The sequence below is a fragment of the Natator depressus genome, chromosome 4 (genome assembly GCF_965152275.1).
Source record: "Natator depressus isolate rNatDep1 chromosome 4, rNatDep2.hap1, whole genome shotgun sequence".
Taxonomy (NCBI): Eukaryota; Metazoa; Chordata; order Testudines; family Cheloniidae; genus Natator; species Natator depressus.
Window position 1 is genome coordinate 4,467,815 of NC_134237.1, and position 22,779 is coordinate 4,490,593.

At 43.8% G+C, this 22,779-nt stretch overlaps 1 long non-coding RNA gene across 1 annotated transcript in view; it reads left to right on the top strand.

Moving 5' to 3' along the window:
* Nucleotides 1-18,529, top strand: part of LOC141985714 (uncharacterized) — an 81,413-nt gene extending 62,884 nt beyond the window's left edge. Inside the window, exons 2-3 of the long non-coding RNA XR_012638997.1 lie at nucleotides 5,573-5,695; nucleotides 17,047-18,529. This is a non-coding gene — a long non-coding RNA (uncharacterized LOC141985714). The remainder of the gene's footprint in view (nucleotides 1-5,572; nucleotides 5,696-17,046) is intronic.
* Nucleotides 18,530-22,779: the final 4,250 nt, after the last annotated feature.

A 22,779-nucleotide genomic window follows, 5' to 3' on the forward strand; every position in this document is an offset into this window, starting at 1 on the left:
CACTATTGGGTTCATTCAATAAAAGTGAAAACTAGTTTTGAAATTCTTTCAACAATTTGTATAGCTTTGTAAAATTTCAGATTAATATTAATTCTAGCCACAAAGCATCACTTTAACTGTAAAAGAGCCACATGTGGTTTGTGAGCTGTGGTTCAGCCATGCCTGGCATGGAAGCAATGAGGGCCATGACATCCAGACTCAGAGCCCTGTACTTGGCTGGTATTGGCAGAGGCTGGCCAGATTCCAGACTTAACTACCCAGTAATTAAGATGGATGGGGAAGTTCACAGCTTTCAGAGCTATTGTTTCAGGCTCTCTGCAGACTGAGGCAGACAACACTGTGTCATTTACACTCAAGTCATGTTTTCAGGGTTCTCAGAAAGCTGAGATTCTGAGGTCATCCAGGGACTCCAGGAACTGAACCTCTGGGCATGGGCCTATAGAACTGATGTCTTAATCCAGCCCTGCCGGAAACATGCAGGTGCAAAGCCCTTCTAAGGTGTGTCTGAGCTGCTGAGTGATGGCATAATGGCAAAGAGCACTGTCTCTATCCCTCCCTGTCAGATGTCTTTCAATAGAAACTGCTGTCGCTGCTGTCAAGATAAATAGAGGTACCAGCATAAGCCAGCACAGAGTGACTGCTTGGGGTCCCCCTAGATCAGCAATGCTAGACCCACTCTACAATGGTCTCTAATCTTAGAGCATGACCACCACACAGTACCTAATGTGCCCACAATTGCTGAGTTTTTTCCTATAACTGACGGTTCCTCATGAGACTGATCTACAGAGCAGGAACACTTGGGTTTGAGGAATTGTGTGCTCAACGGAAAGCTGCTGGCAGCTGCCTTCCTAGTGCTCTATGTATGCATCATTTGGATGGTGTCCTGGGAGCACCATTCAGCTCCAGGACAATTCCCTACCCTGTGACCCCTTTACCCATGTCATGCCCCTTTATTTCCAAAGTGCCACACACTTCTGTACCGCCCTGCTTCCAATGGCACGCTGTGTATTCTGCACATTACCTGCAACATTTTTGTCGAGTCTGGGCACCATTTGCCAGAGGGACCCTGGACATTTAGAAAGACAACTCGGTCCAAATACTGTGCCTTTTCCATGGTGCATAATATGTCCCCAGGGAATCTCATTACCCCTGCGCAGGGCCAATATCTGGCTTGGTCTATTTATCTTCCCACTTGCATACAGGATCAGCTTTCAGCACTGTAAAGCAAATGGCAAAAAAAAAAAAAAGTAAGCAGCAGATGTGCCATAGCTTTCTGAGATGCATAATTAATGGGAGTAAGGGAATGTATGACAGGGAGAAAGCAAGGATGTATCACTCACTGGATATATGGGTGTGTTTTTGGGTGACACAGGATAACAACACACCCTCTTTTCCCAATCTGGCTGTTGCTCTGTAAAAGTGCAAGTCCTATTACTAATTATTTTCCAATATAATTGCCGGTTCAATGAAAGTTTATATATTGCAGGGGGAGTATATTTCATGTTTAACACAGAACAGAGTCATTATTATTCATAAAATTATAAGTGGGGACTGTAAATCAAATGCAACATAGTGACTGGAATCATTCTTTTGGGGGAGTTGTTCTAGAATATTTTATTGGAGTAAAGAAAGGTTTTGTACTTCTATCAAGTAAAAAAGGACCATTTCAACACGGCGTGATAAGGACAAGCCATGAGAAAATCTCTCAAGGGTTTGTGTCAGGGTCCTGTACAGTAAAACAACCCAAAACATTTAACCTTAACTGTATTAACGTTAGCAGCAGCTCTCCTATGCTTTGGCAGATTTGTTTTCCTAAGCTCCACACTGAATATTTTCCCCAGTCTGAGAGCTCATTCCTGGTCTGCAAATGTTTTCTTTAACAAGATTTTCATCCCTCCAAGAGATTAGAGTGATTTCAGTTAAAAGAGACCAGTGTTCTACTTTCCTTCAGATAGAGAGATGCAAATGGAAAAGGGCTTTAAAGGGCTTTGTCCAAATCAGCTTCCCCCCCCTCCCTGCACCTGTTCTAGGAGAATCAGTCATGTCTTAGCAAATCCCACTTCCATTAACCTTTCGAGTACTGCTGACATTCTTGTACAGTAGGTCCCCAGCACCATATGTCAAGAACCGGCTGACATATCCTTTAAAAGTCTCCCTTGCTATATCCTGACTATTGCAGTTAGTTTGCAGGTCAGGTGATTTGAGAATATTAAACTGAAGGCCAATTTAGAACTTCAGAATTAATTCCCAGGCTGAAATGATTGCTTTCTATCTTGCTAACCCTGTTCAGTTCTCAGTGGTTAAAGTGAGTCAAGAGTGAGAGTATTTTTGAAAGGTAATAATAATATAAAAGTGAAGCAAGTCCTGGAAAATTAGCTCTAGTAAGTATGTACAACAATGGAGGATGGGGGTGGTGGGAAGGATAATCCTTTGCCTTGTTTATTTAGCTGCTACAGTATTTCTAAAGATAACTGTTGGAGCACAGCAGTCTTCCAAGATACTATTATTATTACAAATATATGATTAATATATCAATATATTGTATCATTACATTATATTGATATCATTAATCATTTGTTTGTCAGTAGTAGCCACACTTAAAGATAGTCCCGTCTCCAAAGAACTCACCAGCTAAAGAAAATGCCTTAGCCAAGCTACAGCAAGAGCTAAGAGGGGGATTTTTCTAACACACCTTTCGGTGCCTCTACACACCCCATGGCAGCAAACTTCAGAGCCCGGGTCAACAGACTTGGGCTTGTGGGGTCCCATAACAGCACTGAAAATAGCTGTGTAGATGTTCACGCTTTGGCTGGAGCTCAGCCACTGAAGCTCACCCCCTTCCCTACTCTTCACAGCTCGAAGTCCGGCATCGTCTACGCCATAGCGCAAGCTCCATGAGCCCAAGGCTGTTGACCTGGGTTCTGAGACTCGCTGCCGCTGGCTGCCACTCGCTGTGCAGATGTACCCTTTGTGATCTAGGTGCACAAATCCCATTGAAAGTCATTGGGGCTTGTGCTCCCATATCACTTAGAGCCAGAGTTTTGAGAATTAGGCACCTTGGTGCATTTTAATCACCCCCTCCACCCCCACCCTCCCCATCCCAAGGTACTTATCTGCATCTTTAGTAGCCAAAATACCATTAAAAATCTAGCCCTTAGCACTTTTGACAATCTGATTGTAAATTCATTGCTAAGTTTAAACCTGAAGGATAGCTTCTGAGATAAATAATGGGGGGCGGGGCAGGGGGGACAAAAACACCCAAATGAAGTAAAAGCACAACTAGGGTCAAATCATGCTTGTCCTTCTCAAGTGAGCACTTCTAATGAAGATGAGTGGGATGGCTGGAGTAGAAAGGTAGGCGAAACGTAGCATGCGGTATGAGTACACGGAATCCAGTGTCATGTCTACACTACTTTATTAGGTCGATTTTACAGAAGTCCATTTTTAGAAATTGATTTTATACAGTTGATTGTGTATGTCCCCACTAAGCACATTAAGTCGTCAGAGTGCGTCCTCAATTCAGTGGCTAGGATCAACTTATGGAGCGGTGCACTGTAGGTAGCTATCCCACAGTTCCCGCAGTCTCTGCTGCCCGTTGGAATTCTGGGTTAAGCTCCCAATGCCTGATGGTGCAAAAACATTGTCGAGGGTGGTTTTGGGTACGTCATCAGTTGCTCCCCTGCCACCAATATACACACATTATTTACACATACACACACACACACACACACACACACACACACACACACACACACATTGCAGTGACAAGCAATGAACACCAAATCTCACAGATACAGAGAATATCAAGAAAAAACAAATTAAAAAGGAACTTGGTCATATGGGCCATCACAATGTACAAAAGCTGCAAATTACAATTGTAAAACACACATTGAAAGTTAAAGGGAAAATAGTTTGACTTCATCGGAAGTTGAGCAATTTACATCAGTTTAAGATCTGGCCCTTCTCTCCATATGGGGGGTCAGGAAGGAATTTTACCCCAGCCAGGTTGGTAGGGACCTTGTGGGGTTTCACCTTCCTCTGCAGTCTGTGGGTACAGGTCCCTTGCCAGGATTATCTGGGTATATCTCACTTAATCATTCCACTGCCATTGTGGGGGCCTCAGACACTGGTGCACCTTGGTCCCTCCTGTTCTCTGCCTATGGCACATATTAGACTAGTCTTCTGAGGGTTGGCTTTGATCGAATGCATTGTCTAATGGTTGTCAGGTGTAGCGTGTGGGTGCTAGGTGGTGCTAGTCGCCTGTAATGTCCAGGAGGTCAGACTGGATGATCTGGTAGTCTCTTCTGGCCTTATACTCTATGATTCTATTGTACTTGAGATAATAGGGTCAGATCCAGCAAAGCTATTAACCACCTACACTGTCCCATTGAAGCCAGTGAACCTACCTGTATGCTGGATTGGACCCCAGTGTTCAGTCCATCACAGAAATGAACCATGAATGAGAAGAATTTTTTTTCTAGTTGACCCAAATATAGTACCTATAACATGGGCAGATCACACTCCAATTTCTATTACTTTGTCTGTCTTAATAGGCTACTTTTACTAGGTGATGGCAGTATAACCCCAATCTAATGAAGGTGATGAGGCATGCTGTCAGGGTTCCTTCCCCACTCTGAACTCTAGGGTACAGATGTGGGGAGCTGCATGAAAACCTCCTAAGCTTATTCTTACCAGCTTAGGTTAAAAACTTCCCCAAGGTACAAACTTTACCTCGTCCTTGAATCGTATGCTGCCACCACCAAGCATTTTAAATAAAGAACAGGGAAAGAGCCCACTTGGAGACGTCTTCCCCCCCAAAATGTCCCCCCAAGCCCTACACCCCCTTTCTTGGGGAAGGCTTGATAAGAATCCTCACCAATTTGTACAGGTGAACACAGACCCAAACCCTTGGATCTTAAGAACAGTGAAAAATCAATCAGGTTCTTAAGAGAAGAATTTTAATTAAAGAAAAGGTAAGAGAATCATCTCTGTAAAATCAGGATGGTAAATACCTTACAGGGTAATCAGATTCAAAACACAGAGAATCCCTCTAGGCAAAACCTTAAGTGATAAAAAGATACAAAAACAGGAATATACCTTCCATCCAGCACAGCTTATTTTACCAGTCATTAAACAAAAGGAAATCTAATGCATTTCTAGCTAGATTACTTACTAACTTAACAGGAGTTGTAAGGCTGCATTCCTGATCTGTTCCCGACAAAAACATCACACAGACAGACTAACCCTTTGTTCCCCTCGTCCAGATTTGAAAGCAACTTGTCCTCTCAATGGTCATTTTGGGTCAGGTGCCAGAGAGGTTACCGTAGCTTCTTAACCCTTTACAGGTGAAAGGGTTTTGCCTCTGGCCAGGAGGGATTTTACAGCACTGTATACAGAAAGGTGGTTACCCTTCCCTTTATATTTATGACATGCTCCCCAAATCACAGATAGGGTGAAACACTGGCTGTGATTTCTTCCTGGAGCTCTAGGGGAAAACAGAGTTAAGAAGACACATATACCTTTAGATATACTACTGACTATATAAAAACTAACAATATTTTTGACATTTCAGGGACGATTTTAACCAGTTGATTCTGGGAAACTTTCATGGGAGAGTGTATCAGCCAGTTTCTTAGAAGCTTCTGAGATGTGTTGTATGTCGAAATGAAAATCTTGGAGACCTAAACTTCACTGAGTAAGTTTTTTGTTATTTCCCGTGGTGGTATAAAGCCACTGTAGCGCAACATGGCCGGTTTGCAGGTGGAAATGCCATCCCCAAATGTACGGGCATAGCTTTTCCAGAGCGTAGACAATGGTGTAACATTTCTTTTCATTGATTGACCAGTGGCTTTCCCTCTCAGACAGCTTCTTGCTGAGAAACACGATAGGATGGAATTCTTGATTCAGTCCTTCCTGCATTAAGACTGCTCCAACACCACGCTCGGACGCATCTGTGGATACTAGGAACGGTTTGTCAAAGTCTGGGGCTCTTAGCACAGGGTCAGACATGAGTGTCACTTTAAGCTGGTTAAAGGCGTTCTGACACTCTTCAGTCCACTGAACTGCATTTGGCTGTTTCTTTTTGGTTAGGTCTGTCAGTGGGGCAGCGATTTGGCTGTATTGCGGTACAAATCGCCTGTAATATCCAGCCAAGCCTAAGAGGGATTGGACCTGTTTCTTTGACTTTGGGACAGGCCAGTTTGGGACAGTATCCACCTTGACCTGTAGGGGGTTGATAGTTCCTTGACCCACCTGGTGTCCAAGATAAGTCACTCGGTTTAGGCCTATTTGACACTTCTTAGCCTTAACAGTTAGTCTGCCTCCCTTATGTGCTCAAAGACTTTTTGTAGATGTTCCAGGTGTTCTGCCCAGGAATCCAAAAATATGGCCACGTCGTCAAGGTAGGCGACTGCATATTCTCCCAATCATGCTAGGAGACCATCTACATGTCTTTGGAAGGTGGCGGATGCATTCCGCAGCCCGAAAGGGAGCACATTAAATTCATACAGCCCAACATGTGTGGTGAAGGCTGACCTTTCCTTGGCGGATTCATCTAGCAGTACCTGCCAGTACCCCTTGGTTAAGTCCAAGGTAGAGATGAACTGGGCCCGTCCCAGTTTCTCCAATAGTTCATCTGTGCGTGGCATTGGATAGTTGTCTGGGCGAGTTACAGCATTTAGCTTATGGTAGTCCACGCAAAAACACATCTCCCCATCTGGTTTGGGAACTAGAACCACTGGAGATGCCCATGCACTTCCAGAGGGGCGGATTACACCCATCTGTAGCATATCCTGGATCTCCCATTCTATAGCAGTTTTAGCTTGAGGAGACACCCGGTAAGGTTGGACTTTAATTGGGTGAGCATTACCTGTGTCAATGGAGTGGTATGCCTGTTCAGTCAGTCCTGGGGTGGCTGAGAACGTTGGTGCGTAGCTAGTGCACAGCTCCTGGATCTGCTGTCGCTGCATATGCCCAAGGGTCTTGGAGAGGTTCACCTCTTCCACACCACCAGCACTTTTCCCTTCATAGTAGACACCTTCAGGCCACTCAACGTCAACTCCTCCCTGGGCTGTAAACTGACAAACCTTTAATTCTCTGGAATAAAAGGGCTTTAGAGAATTAATATGGTACACCTTAGGCTTTCGGTTGGAGGTGGGGCATGCTACGAGATAATTAATAGCTCCAAGGTGTTCATGGACCATGAATGGCCCTTCCCACGGCACTTCCATTTTATGGGCCTGGAGCGCCTTTAAGACCATGACCTGGTCTCTTCCTTTGAAGGACCTCTCTCTGGCATTTTTATCATACCTTTTTACTTTTTTGAGCATCCTGTAGGTTTTCTTTAGCAAGGGGTAAAGAGGTTCGGAGGGTGTTTTGTGGGTTGGTTACAAAGTCCAGAATGTTAGTTCCTGGAGAAGGTGTAAACCCCTCCCATTGCTGCTTCACCAATTTTAATGGACTCTTAACCTTGTGGCCATATACAAGTTCAAATGGTGAAAACCCTAAACAGGGATGGGGTACAGCTCTGAAGGCAAAGAGCAACTGCTGCAACACTAGCTCCCAATCATTGGAGTGTTCATTTACGAATTTACGTATCATGGCCCCCAAAGTTCCATTAAACTTCTCCACCAGGCCATTTGTTTGATGGTGGTAAGGAGTGGCAACCAAGTGATTCACCCCATGAGTTTCCCAAAGGCTTTCCATAGTTCCTGCCAGGAAATTAGTTCCTGCATCTGTAAGGATGTTGGAGGGCCAACCTATCCTGGCAAAAATGTCCGTTAGTGCCTGACACACACTTTTAGCCCTGGTGTTGCTTAGAGCTACTGCTTCTGGTCATCGGGTGGCAAAATCCATAAAAGTCAGTATGTACTACTTTCCTCTTAGTGTCTTTTTTGGAAAAGGACCCAGAACATCCACAGCTACTCACTGATATGAAACCTCAATGATGGGGAGTGGCTGGAGAGGGGCTTTGACCTGGTCTTGGGGTTTTCCCACTCTTTGGCACCCCTCACAAGACTGGACATAGGTAGAAACCTCCTTGCCCATTCCCTCCCAGTGGAACGACTTTCCCAAATGGTCTTTGGTCATGTTCACCCCAGCATGTCCACTTGGATGATTGTGGACTAAGCTTAATAGCTTTACTCGGTACTTAGTTGGAACTACCAACTGTCTCTGAGGATGCCAGTCTTCTTGGTGTCCACCAGAAAGAGTTTCCTTGTACAGAAGTCCTCTTTCTACAACAAACCTGGATCGATTAGAAGAGCCGAGAGGCGGTGGGTTGCTCCGTGCCACCGTCCAAGCTCTCTGGAGGCTTTCATCTGCTTCCTGTTCAGTCTGGAACTGTTCCCTTGATGCTGGAGACATCAGTTCCTCATTGGATTGTGGACCTATGATTAGTCCCTCTGGAAGCGATGCAGGTGATGGGGGTGTTTCCGTTGACTGTGAACCGCTCTCCACTGGTGCACTATGTTGGGGTTCAGGCTCTGGCTGAGCCTCTTGTGTAGGGTTATCTGCTGCTGCTGGTGCAGGTTCGGTGGAGCCCTCTGGTGTTGGGGTTGCAAGTATTGGATTCAGTGCTGGCAATGAGTCTGGTGCTGGTTGTTCCGCCGGTTCTGGTTCTGAGACTGGCTCTATCTGGGTCTCTGACTGGATCCACTACTGCTGTTGCAGACATTGGCATGGGGTCCGGGACCATCACCTCTGACCGGGTTCTGGTAGAAGTTTCCAGAACAGAGCTAGGTGTGACAGCTTGCTTAGCCTGTCTGCGGGTGACCATTTCCACCCTCTTGGCTAGCTTCACATGATTGGCCAAGTCTTCTCCCAACAGCATGGGGATGGGAGAATCATCATAGACTGCAAAAGTCCATGTTCCTGACCAGCTCTTGTACTGGACCGGCAACTTGGCTGTAGGCAAGTCAAAAGAGTTTGACTTGAAGGGTTGAATCGTCACTTGAACCTCTGGGCCGATTAAATTGGGGTCCACTAAGGAAGCATGGAAAGCCGACACTTGTGCTCCGGTGTCCCTCAATGCTGTGACCTTCTTCCCACCCACGCTCACAGTTTCCCTCTGTTCTGAGGGTATCTGGGCGGTATCTGGGCCTGAGGGCCTGAGGACCTCTGGTGTGATTCTGGTACAATGAACTGTAATCTCTTGGGGTTCTTGGGGCAGTTGGCCTTCACATGCCCCGGCTCGTTACATTTAAAACATCGTCCAGTTGACGGGTCACTGGGGCGAGGTGGGTTGGTGGACAACGGTCTGGTGGGATGAGAAGGTGTCTGGAGTGTTCCTTGGTGTGTAGTTGGGGCCTTGGGCTGCCCCCGGTAGTAGGGTGTGGTCTGAGGGTGTTCCTTCTGGTATCTGCTCCAACTGCAATTAGGGTTGTTTCTCTCTCCTCCCTCCACCCGTTTTGTTCCTGTTTGCCCCACCTCTCTGGTGGTCTGGGACTGCTCATATTGATCAGCATAAGAAGCAAGACTTTCTGCTGAGTCCATTTTCTTATCCCATAAACACTGTTTTATATCCTCCTTGGACATATTCAGGAATTGCTCCTGAGTCATCAAATCACACATTCCTTCAAAGCTTATTACACCCCTTCCTTTGACCCATTTAATCTAACAGATCTGGTTTATATAAGCCACATTACTTAGTCCAGGCCCTCTCTTAAGGGCTCTAAATTTTACTCTGTAAGTTTCAGGTGTAACTTGAAATTGCTTTAAAAACAAATCCTTGAATTTTTTATAGTCAAAAGCCTCATCAATAGGCATCTTATTGAATATATCCAGAGCTCTTCCAGTCAATTTTGCGACCAATGTGGTCATCTTGTGAGCTTCGGGAATTTGATGGAGTGTGCACAGTCTCTCAAGGGTGAGAAAATATTCAGCAATATCACTGGATTCATCATACTGTGGACATAGTTGCTCCCATTCGTGGATTGTTGGGGAAGGATTGTTAGGGTTATTCGGTATACTCTGCTGAGCCGTTGCCTTCTCCATCTCCAGTGCATGCTTCCTCTTTTTCCTTCTCCTCCTTTTCTTTTTCTTTTGCCTCCATTTATCTCCTGTGGGCAGCCTCCCTTTCTTTTTCTTTGGCTGCCATTTCTTTTTCTTTTGCCTCCATTTCCATCTGTCTGAGTTCTACCCGTCTTTCATGCTCTTTTTGTTTTTCCTCAGCCTCAAATCTGGCTAATTCCAACTTCTGTTGAACATTGCAGTCTGTCATCCTAACATATCTGTTTTTAACTAACTTTACACCCAGGAGTTAGAAAGAAAACAAAACAAAACAAAAACTGGCTTGTAAAATTTCGCTGTGCTGTAACCTGATACCCTTTTTTTCTTAATAGCTTCTCAGCCTTCACAAATCCTTTTGTTATGCCTGCTGCTCTGTCCCCTAAGCAGAGAGACAGAATCTACAGCTGCAATCACCTTTTACAAAACCTTTTAAAATCCTGCTGTTCTTCTGGTTCAAAATGATCTCAAAATGATCCCACCGCTCTGCAACCATGTCAAGGTTCCTTCTCCACTCTGAGCTCTAGGGTACAGATGTGGGGAGCTGCATGAAAGACCCCCTAAGCTTATTCTTACCAGCTTAGGTTAAAAACTTCTCCAAGGTACAAACTTTGCCTTGTCCTTGAACTCTATGATGCCACCACCAAGCGTTTTAAACAAAGAACAGGGAAAGAGCCCACTTGGAGACATCTTCTCCCCCAAAATATCCCCCCAAGCCATACACCCCCTTTCCTGGGGAAGGCTTGATAAGAATCCTCACCAATTTGTACAGGTGAACACAGACCCAAACCCTTGGATCTTAAGAACAATGAAAAAGCAACCAGGTTCTTAAAAGAAGAATTTTAATTAAAGAAAAAGTAAAAGAATCACCTCTGTAAAATCAGGATGGTAAATACCTCACATGGTAATCAGATTCAAAACACAGAGAATCCCTCTAGGCAAAACCTTAAGTTACAAAAACGGGAATATACCTTCCATCCAGCACAGCTTATTTTACCAGTCTTAAACAAAAGGCAATCTAATGCACTTCTTGCTAGATTACTTACTAACTTAACATGAGTTGTAAGGCTGCATTCCTGATCTGTTCCCGACAAAAACATCACACAGACAGAGCAACCCTTTGTCCCCCACCCCCCTCCAGATTTGATAGTGTCTTGTCCTCTCATTGGTCATTTTGGGTCAGGTGCCAGCTAGGTTACCTTAGCTTCTTAACCCTTTACAGGTAAAAGGACTTTGCCTCTGGCCAGGAGGGATTTTATAGCACTGTATACAGAAAGGTGGTTACTCTTCCCTTTATATTTATGACACATGCTAAGTAAATTGAGGAGGTTATTAATGAGTACCCAGTGACACATCCTATAGATTGAAATGGAATACCCTTAAAGCGAAGGCACATGATCCCTCTGTCTAATGAAAAGCTGTATAGAAGAGCTAGGTATTACTGTTATTATTAATGTTCCTTTCCCCCTCCTATTTACTATGCATCTTTTATCCATTGTCCCAATTAGGAGTATAACAGCTGACTTAAATGGATGTGAAGCATGTGCCTCATGTAATCCATCAACCAACTTCATTATAGCTCTTGACCTAAATTTACCTGTTTCAATGTGGTTTACTTAACCAAAATAGCCCCCATCCAGCCAAGTAGCAAAGTATGTGAGTAGTCACACTGAAATCAAGTATACCACTGCCATCTCCTTCACCTACAGTAGACACTCCTATGGCAACTGCCCCCAGACTTATAATGCAGGGAGCTGACTCCAGAGCTAATGGGGCATGGCTGGGGTTTCTGTGCTCTGCCGCAAACTTTCCTTTAGGACTGTTGACAGTCAGAGCACTGATAACACATATATCTGGCCTAGGATTGCGGAGCACAAGGACTCCCTAAAAACATTTCTGCATTCCTCCTTTGATGCACAGTGCACTCCTGAAATGAGGTCCAGGTTGTGGGTCTTTACATGTGACCCACATGCCTAAATTAAATACATAAGCCTGTGAGTATGTTTTTGTAAGACAGAAATAACAGGAAAGACAACTCTTAATTCACTCCAAAAACCAAGGAGGAATAGCGGGCAAACAGAGACCTTCCAGGAGCAGCTCTCTGGAGCATACTGCAGATAATACAGGTTAAACTGCACAGTATTTTTAGAGTAGCTGCACTCTGGAGCCCGAGAGTGAACTAAAGTCAAATGAACAAAAACACAGGACCATAGAATATCAGGGTTGGAAGGGACATCAGGAGGTCATCTAGTCCAACCGCCTGCTCAAAGCAGGACCAATCCCCAACTAAATCATCCCAGCCAGGGCTTTCTCAAGCCTGATCTTAAAAACTTCTAAGGAAGGAGATTCAACCACCTCTTTAGGTAACGCATTCCAGTGCTTCACCACCCTCCTAGTGAAAAAGTTTTTCCTAATATCCAACCTAAACCTCCCCCACTGCAACCTGAGACCATTACTCCTCGTTCTGTCATCTGCTACCACTGAGAACGGTCAAGATCCATCCTCTTTGGAACCCCTTTTCAGGTAGTTGAAAGCAGCTATCAAATCCCCCCTCATTCTTCTCTTCCGCAGACTAAACAATCCCAGTTCCCTCAGCCTCTCCTCATAAGTCATGTGTTCCAGTCCCCTAATCATTTTTGGTGCCCTCCGCTGGACTCTTTCCAATTTTTCCACATCCTTCTTGTAGTGTGGGGCCCAAAACTGGACACAGTATTCCAGATGAGGCCTCACCAATGTCGAATAAAGGGGAACAAACACGTCCCTCGATCTGCTGGCAATGCCCCTACTACACTGTTGACTCATATCCAGCTTCTCGTCCACTGTAACCCTTAGGTCCTTTTCTGCAGAACTGCTGCCTAGCCATTCGGTCCCTAGTCTGTAGCGGTCCATGGGATTCTTCCGTCCTAAGTACAGGACTCTGCACTTGTCCTTGTTGAACCTCATCAGATTTCTTTTGGCCCAATCCTCTAATTTGTCTAGGTCCCTCTGTATCCTATCCCTACCCTCCAACGTATCTACCTCTCCTCCCAGTTTAGTGTCATCTGCAAACTTGCTGAGGGTGCAATCCACACCACCCTCCAGATCATTAAGGAAGATATTGAACAAAACCGGCCCGAGGACCGACCCTTGGGGCACTCCACTTGATACAGCCTGCCAACTAGACATGGAGCCATTGATCACTACCCGTTGAGCCCGACAATCTAGCCAGCTTTCTGTCCAGCTTTTAGTCCATTCATCCAGCCCATACTTCTTTAACTTGCTGGCAAGAATCCTGTGGGAGACCATGTCAAAAGCTTTGCTAAAGTCAAGAAACAACACGTCCACTGCTTTCCCCTCATCCACAGAGCCAGTTATCTTGTCATAGAAGGCAATTAGTCAGGCATGACTTGCCCTTGGTGAATCCATGCTGACTGTTCCTGATCACTTTCCTCTCCTCTAAGTGCTTCAGAATTGATTCCTTGAGGACCTGCTCCATGATTTTTCCAGGGACTGAGGTGAGGCTGGCTGGCCTGTAGTTCCCAGGATCCTCCTTCTTCCCATTTTTTATGATGGGCACTACATTAGCCTTTTTCCAGTTGTCTGGGACCTCCCCCGATCACCATGAGTTTTCAAAGATAATGACCAATGGCTTTACAATCACATCCGCCAACTCCTTTAGCACTCTCGGATGCAGCGCATCCAGCCCCATGGACTTGTGCTCGTCCAACTTTTCTAAATAGTCCCGAACCACTTCTTTCGTCACAGAGGGCTGGTCACCTCCTCCCCATGCCTTGCTGCCCAGTGCAATAGTCTGGGAGCTGACCTTGTTCGTGAAGACAGCGGCAAAAAAAGCATTGAGTACATTAGCTTTTTCCACATCCTCTGTCACTAGGTTGCCATTTCTTAGAATGCTCTACAGGAGGAGCTGAAATCAAGCTGAGCAGCTTTTCACAGAACTGCCTCTTGGGTGTGCTCTAGGTTAACTAGTATAAAATGATAAATTAAAATAGAAAATAAAATTTAATGAATGGTTTCTTCAAAAGCAAATGCAATGAGCCAATAATCATAATGAAGGGGGAATTTCAGCATCATCTTCTACATTTTAAAACATCTACACAGATGGTGTCCTCCTTATTCATTATGGGCCTGATCCAACGCCCACTAAACACACTGGAATAGCTCACATTGACTTCAATGGGCATTGGATCAGGCTCAGAAAAACAGAGTGGGAGGTTTTGGGGAGCTCAGACAACAACTACACTGCAGGAGCTCCGGATGGGAAATTGGAGACAGTATGCTGCCAGCCTCCAACACAAACAAACAATACACGTATCCATATTCAGCAGAATCCCGAGATACCAGCACATAAACAAGCCAGTGTTAGGAAGACTAAACAAAAGAATCTCCAGTCAGTCATGTGCTTAGTTAAATGTGCTTTAATACTATTCCTCTTCAGTTGTGTTATCCCAGAGACACCTCCTTCGCCAAGCTATTGTTGTGGATCAAGATCTTGAGCCTTGACAAACACACAAACATTTTGCTGGGCTAGCTGAAGTCTATGCGTCTTCCAAGAATCTCTGTGGTTTCTTAGCGTGTAAGATCTTTGGAGCAGGGCTTGCAAATGTAATTTTATATTGTATACCACAAGGGGTATTGGGGACTCCATGCACTACAGTATTATAAATCTTCAATACAACTAATAACAGTACTGCAAGGCATATTGAAGAGCACAGCTTGCCAGATACTGCCTTTCCCAAGATAATTCAGCTGAAAGATCTTGAAAAAATAAACAATGCTTTTCATACATAATTTCTTTTTATTTTGGAACATTTTGAATGCAGATTCTTTTTTTGTGAACTTTTTTTTTCAAAAACACCATAAGAACTGTTGTTAGTTCCTTGTCACTTCTGGGCTTGTTGGTGGGAAGTCGGTGAGCACTTAGCATCGGAGTGTTAAGAAAACAGGAGTTGTCCTTCCAGATAGATCCATGATCAGAGGGTAAATGAACTTTATTATATCTGTGCCCTCGGTGTGCAGTGACTCAAATCTGACCTCCTGTGGCAATTTTCCAGGTCATCAGTTTTATGAAAGAGCAAATTTTCATGTTATGCATTTTATTCTCTCTTTGGTGGCCTGTAATATTAGCCTCATTGCTGCTAATTCTATCTTCTGCAGCACTTGTCCCGGCACTTAAATCAGGCAGAGATAGTTTAACCCTAGTCATTTCTCCTCAGCACATTGTTCAGCATTAGCCATTACCCAACCTGATTTCGTTCAATATTAAAACAAGTCAGCTTTATTTCTTTCTTCTGCCTCCTCCATGTCAGGATCTTGGCAGGAATCCTTGTCTTGTGAGAGATGAAGAGGTTAGCCCGAGTGATACGTGGTGCTGGACATTGCCAGAGAAACATGGAGGCCAGGGAAGCAGAAAAACTGCTGCAAAACTTCTTTAAGCGGAGTGTAGAGGTATTTTCGTGGAAGAAGGAGAGCCAAAGAAGGGTTCAAAGACCCTGAAATGGAGAAGACATGCCTGCTACTCTTAACTGGAACGATTTCCATGGATTTCCACAGAGAACATATTTCTGACACATATACCCAGACCCGGCATCTCTCCCAGGGGAACCCAGACAAACCTGAAAGTAAAAAGAGTTAGGGCCAAATCCTCAGTTATGCTAAGGCCTCTTTACACCACCATGGCTGTGTAAAGGAGCTTTAAAGTGGATGTAGATATAATTTAAACCCATTTAAGGCCTCCTTTACACTGCCAGTGAGATGTAAAGGGGCCTACATGTAAATAGAATGGGGTGAATTGGTGATATTGTGTAGCCCTTCCTCTAAATGGTGAGCATTTACACAAACAGTACCTTTGACATCAGTGAGGTTACTTGTAGGTGCTCACGAGCTTGCTACGAACTAAATGTTTGTTTAGACAAACCCTACATGAAATGTTTCCATTGACCCAAGCTGAAAAATAATTCAGATGATCAACTTGTGCCAATTTTTGAGATTTTGACTTTTTGTCCAATTTTGGGATGGGAAAAGAAGTGGATGTCTAGAAAACTCTCATGGGACTGGAAAACAGTTCCCCACCCAGCTCTACGTGGGAGTCCTTCAAGGGGGGCGGGGATAACATGTGCATTCTGGGGCTAACTATAAGGCGTCTGTGTGTATGGCTGGGTCACAAAGATAATGAGATCTGCTGTAAATTGTCTGTAATGGAGAAAAACCCAGGGCCTGCTGGATTTATACATTCTGCATCATGTTAAAAATGACTTGCATACCTATTTTTTCTGAAAACCATGACTGAAAAAGTCAAATAGTGCAAATGACACTACATACTTCTTTGCAATGCATTGTCTTAAAAGATACCTACTATTAAATGAAAAACATGTTTTGGCATTTTACACAGGGTATTCTCAAAGTTTTGATTTGTAAGCATTGCTTTTATTTTTGAGTGGACAAAAAGTAAATGGAAAACAAAGTATTCAAGGTATTGAATTTGTTCGATATGTTTAGAGCAAAGAACTGAGAAGCAAAGAAAAACCTGTTTATACCATGAATGTAAAAGTAATCTAAGAAATTAGATATAATTTACATGCTCATCTTTTTTTCAGTGAGTAACCAGATAAAAATAGCACACCTCCTACCACTTCCCATCCTGAAATATATATTCCCCTTTAAAACATTCATTCTAGTTTTAAAATCCTGTGAAATAACTATATTTTCCTCCCTGCTGGTACATCGAATGCATGAGTATGACCAATACAGTTGTCATTTTGTTTCAGATAGTTAACTTTCCCTTCAAATGAAAAGCTCCTTACAGAGTTTATGAAGTATAAAGTAAACTTTTTTCAGTCCAGTAGAAAATTGGGTTTTGTTTTGAAAAAGGAGAGCAAGGAGTATTTCAGGTATATAAGTGATTTATTACTAACATCACAAAGTAAAACAAATATTTCATAGAGTAATTATCTATATTATGGCCTTTAATTTACCTAATGAATATATTTTCATGTTATGATGATTTCAATAGTTTTGATAGTTATTCTCCTGCTGTCTCCTCAGTTTTCCAGGCCAAAATAAAACAAAATAAAGGATTCTGGAAATTACCACTCCATAAGTCTATCCTCCATCCTTAGTAAAATAATGGAACACAGCCGAAGAGAGAGAAATACTACATATCTAGAAGATAAGAAGACCAGGAACAATACACTGCTTGAGTTTATGAAGAACAGATCTTGCAAGACACACTTGATGGCTTTCCCTCCCCCCGCTTTTTGATAGAATTACAGAATTAGGGAAAGAAGAAATTGTCACATATTTGAACTGCACTAAATTACTGGTGCTAATTCATTTGGAAGTATTTTTGTTTTCCTAATCAATGAGTAAGATCAGCTCATTAACTGGCAGATTCTCAGAAGGTGTCAAAGGAGAAGTCAGTGTTGAGGAAAGAACAGTAGTCTGATAGTTCAGGGAGGGTACTCCCTATATAAGCAGCAGACTGAATATCTTTGTCAAGGATCTAGAAGAGGGAGCAAAGAGTAAATTAATTATATTTGCAGATAATTTTGAACTGGGAGGAGTTGGGACACCTACCAAAACAGAGAAATAATACTAGGAGCTGAGAGAAGTTACAGGTGCAGCAAGCAAATAAACAAACTTCAAGCTGACACCATGGGGTGGGGGTCAATCCAGAACACATTTACTCAATGGCAGGGTGAAACTTGAAACGCTGTAACATTGGGAGAGACCTAGGGATAATAGTAGTTTGCAATGTGATATGGCGGCAAGGAAAGCTAGTGTCCTAAGAACTATATCATAAAAGAAGCAGATAGTTAGCTTCTTTCCCTAGGGCTCTGGGGTAACCACACCTGCAATATTGCATTTGGCTATGGGCACCCTGTTACCATGGTGACAAAATGGGAGGGAAGATTAAAGGTGGGATTTTCCAAAGCAATCAGCATTGGCCTAAATTATTCACTGAAGACAAAGGGAAAAACTACCACTGCTCTTAGTGGGAGCAGAGTTAGGCCAATATTGAAGGCTTTGACAAATCCCACTACAAAAAAGAGAAATATGCTCAGCTTGCTAGTTCTATCTATCTATCTGAGGGGCTTACCTGGCCCCCCTTACTGCAGTACCTGAACATCCCTCAATTTTTAATGCATTTGTTCTCTCAATAATACTCCATTGAGGTAGGGCAATGCTATTGTACCAATGGGAAATCAAGCACATATAGACTAAATGATTCGCTCAGGGTACACAAGAAGTCTGAAGCAGCAAAATTTTCGAAGAGATCCCTGTAGGTCTCCCTTTCCCTCCAAAGGACATCAGCACTCTTCCTCCTTCCCTTCTTCCATACACACCTCACCCTTCCAGATGTCCCAGCTCCTCCTAATGTATTCTTGGAGGAAGGCCTGCAAATAAATTGATACTCACATCCTCCAAGCATTCCAGCGGAGGTGGTTTGATGGACTATCTCCCCTTTTAGTGGCAGCCTGGTGAGTTCATAGATTCATATATGTTAAGGCCAGAAGGGACAATTATGACCACCTAGTCTAATCTGTATAACACAGGCCAGAGTATTCCAACCAGTGATTCCTTCATCAAGCCCCCATCTTGGGGTTGAGCTAGAAAAAGACAACCAATCTTGATTTAAAGACGCCAACTGATAGAGAACTCACCACATCCCTAGTTAAGTTGTTCCAATGGTTAATTACCCCCCACTAGGATTGCCAGGTGTCTGGTTTTCGACCGGCATGTCCAATCGAAAAGGGACCCTGTCAGCTCCTGTCAGCACTGCTGACCGGGCCACTAAAAGTTCGGTTGGCAGGGCTAAGGCAGGGTCCCTACCATAAAACTAGGAGAACAGAATTTCCTTCATCCCACCACTTGCCTGTCTTGTCTATTTGATTGTAAGCCCCTCTGCCAGGTGCAGTTTGTTGCTGTGTAGATAGTGCCTGGTACAACTGGGCCTTGATCTCAGCTGGGGCCTCTAAAGTGCTGCTGCAGAATAAATAATAATTACAATAAAATAGTGGGGGAAAGCAGGAGCTGAGCTTCAATCACCAAACTTAATAGATTTATAGATTGTAAGGCAGGAAGAGACTATAGATCATTGAGTCTGCCTTATTAGGTAGCACAGGCCACAGAATTTCATCCAGTGAGTCCTCTGTTGAGCCCAGTCACTTGTGGGGTTTGGCCTAGTTTAAGTTTTAGTCAGTTTTTATTTTATCCAAACTGGTACATCAGTGTCTAGTAGTCCTGAGCCACTGAGAATGGCATGTACCCAACAGCTTCAACACAGAGCAGTGTTTAACAAGCCCTGCAGTATAGGCAGAAATATACTGTGCACAGTATTGCATTTTAAACGGAATAATATGTAAAAAGATTCAAGAACAGATAAAACCCCATAGGTCATAAAGGCTTGTATTTTGTAGGAATCAGGGGCTTAAAGAATCCATATTAGCAGCAAAGTAATATGCTGGTCATGAAAAGCAGCCCAAAATGGAAAATAAAACTCCAAAGCAAGACCTGAGTAACAGTCTCTCTCTGCATCCCATTATTACTATTATTACAGATTAGAGGGCACTGAATTGCAAACACCTACTGTAGCTCCTCTTTCGATTCAGTTCATTACTGGCTATAGAAGTGTCTGCTTCTCCCTCATTAGCTAAAACTTTAAAAATGGCAGAGAATGCCACAGGGTGCAGCAAAGAACACGACCAATTCCTCTTCCGCCCCAACTGACAGCTAGAAAACCTTCATAATAGCCAACATATTAAGCTGTGTATGTCCCAAATTGATTATCCTAGCACACCATTCTCTGTGTTTCTAGCTGCTGGGCATTTAGGTATTGCAGTGTCTAATTACTTGGTGCCCTGCAGCCCAGTGCAATCCTCATCCTCAAGTTAGGTGCCTGGCTTCCCCAGGCAATATGGGTAGGCACCTTAGAATAGGATTCTCAGAAGCCAATAAGCTGTGCAGGCAGCTGCTCAAGGTAGCCAGGAATGAAATGCTGAAGAAACAGGCAAAGCATAGAGCCCAGATTCACAGAAGTATTTAGGTATCTAACTCCCATTGATCTGGGCTTAGGTGCCTGAATCATAGGACAGTGGGATGCACGTATCTCCCCTCATGATTCTCAGCCATGAAGCCTCTCCTGGAGTTAGTTCTTTCGCAGAAAAAAATGAGAGGGGGCGCAGGGGTAGAGGAGAGACCCTAATCCCTGCCCCATGCTCCATATCAATATCTACCCATGGGGCTGGGACAGACACACACACGCACACAGCTGTCTGAGCACACTTACCCAATTAAACCCTGCTGGTGAGATAGGTGGGGGAACACCAGGTTTGAGAATGCCGCCGGGAAGTAGGAATGAGCCAGGGCTCTGAGCAGCTTGTTAAAAGTGGGTCACCCCCAGGACTTACATGACTTTAGGCATGCCTACTGGCAGCAACCTAGGCACCTGCAGAGTTAGGCAGCTGGTGAAACTGAAAGAGGAAGGTAGGTGCCCAAATTCTTTTGTCAATCTGGCCTCTGGTCTTGCATTCTCATCCCACCTCGTACAATGACCTTGCCAAAATTTTCAAAGGCATGCAGGGATGGTTAGTGCCCACTTTCCAAAAAAACTTCCAAAGGATCCTTTGTGCCTGTCATAAATCTAAAGGGAAGGGTAACCACCTTTCCGTATACAGTGCTATAAAATCCCTCCTGGCCAGAGGCAAAATCCTTTCACCTGTAAAGGGTTAAGAAGCTAAGGTAACCTCGCTGGCACCTGACCCAAAATGACCAATGAGGGGACAAGATACTTTCAAATCTGGAGGGGGGGGGAGGCGTTTGTCTGTCTGTGTGATACCTTTGCCGGGAACAGATCAAGGATGCAAGCCCTCCAACTCCAGTAAGTTAGTAAGTATCTAGCTAGAAAATGGGTTAGGTGTTCTTTGTTTTGGCTTGTGAAATTCGCTGTGCTGGAGGAAATGTGTATTCCTGTTTTTGTGTCTTTTTGTAATTTAAGGTTTTGCCTAGAGGGATTCTCTATGTTTTGAATCTGATGGCCTGTGAGATTATCTTCCATTCTGATCTTACAGAGTGTTTCTTTTATCTTTGTGTTGTTCTTCTAATAAAGTTCTGTTTTTTAAGAATCTGATTGGGTTTTTTGGGTGTTAAAAATCCAAGGCTGGTTTGTGCTCATCTTGTTTATTCTCAAGCCTCCCCAGGAAAGGGGGTGTAGGGCTTGGGGGGATATTTGAGGGGAAGACGTCTCCAAGTGGACTTTTCCAGGATTCGTTGTTAAATCGCGTGGTGGTGGCAGCATACCAGGTTTTAACCTAAGCTGGTTCCCAAGGCAAGAAAGGAATCTGTGCCTTGGGGAAGTTTTAACCAAAGCTGGTAAGAATAAGCTTAGGGGGTCTTTCATGCGGGTCCCCACATCTGTACCCTAGAGTTCAGCCTGGGGAAGGAACCTTGACAGTGCCATTGAAAATCTCCCTCAAAAGAGCATGTCTGATGGGTATATTGAAGGCCAGTTTTTCGAAGAATCATTTAGAGGGCATATCTGCAAATTAACTCTCCCCCACACACATTATACTCCAAAACCTCACAACATACATTTCACATATGCACTTAGGAATGCAGTTACTTGTTCTGCATATGCAAGTTAGGAGGGAGAGATAGCTCAGTGGTTTGAGCATTGGCCTGCTAAACCCAGGATTGTGAGTTCAATCCTTGAGGGGGCCATTTAGGGATGTGGGCCAAAAATTGGGGATTGGTCCTGCTTTGAGCAGGGGGTTGGACTAGATGACCTCCTGAGGTCCCTTCCAACCTTGATATTCTATGAATAGACATGCAAAATGTAGGGCTTTGCAGATGCACCTAGCTGCAACTCCCTTTAAAAATTTCACCCACTTAGTAGGTTGGTGTGTTCTGCAGCAGTGAATCTGATATCATTCCCATTTGTCCGAAGGAAATGTTCACGGGTAACCAAAAGAGTGCATGATGCCACAAAATTAGACCATATTTAACAAGCATTTTTGGGGAGAAATCTTCAGGTAGGGACCACCAATTAAAAGCACTTTGAGATCCTCCAATATTAAGTCAGTGCAAATTAGTTGCAGGAGTAGTATATAAATCAGGGGACATTTGGTACAGGAAATCTCCACTCAATTCCAAATAGTTTTTTGTCTTTGGCCATCTCAGAAGGAGAACTCAGGGGGAGGAGATCTTGCAGAGAAACTTTTAGGAACTACCCCACTTATGCAGAGATTTGTATTTTCTGTTGCTATTTAGGTTATCAGTGAAGGTAAACCCCAGGAAGGGAGCATGTCTGGAATACATAACCTATGAACTCTGTCTGCTGAAACCCAATATCACAATTGCCATGGTGGATGCCACCACCGGTTAGCTGGATGCTACCACTGCATTTAGACAGGAGTTCCCTTTCTGGCAGGATCCAATAGCTGATGGATCCCTACAATGTAAATAGCCATATTTTCAGTGCTGTCAATGAATGCAACTGATTCCTGAAGCAGCAATCTTTACACTCTGCAGATACAAGTATCAAAGGAGCGTACCTAGAGACACTTTCCTAGACAAAGCATCACTGTGCAGGCATACTTCACTTCCCTGTTATTATTCCTGTAGAATGCAAAACAGATCTTAATGAGATAGATCCAAGAAAAAAATTAAAGTAAAATAATTGCTAATACGTCATTTGCGCAATTTACTAGTTTTATTCTAAGTAGCTATCTGTATAATTACCACCACTTTCTTAACAAAAGCAAAGATTTGGTGTGGTAT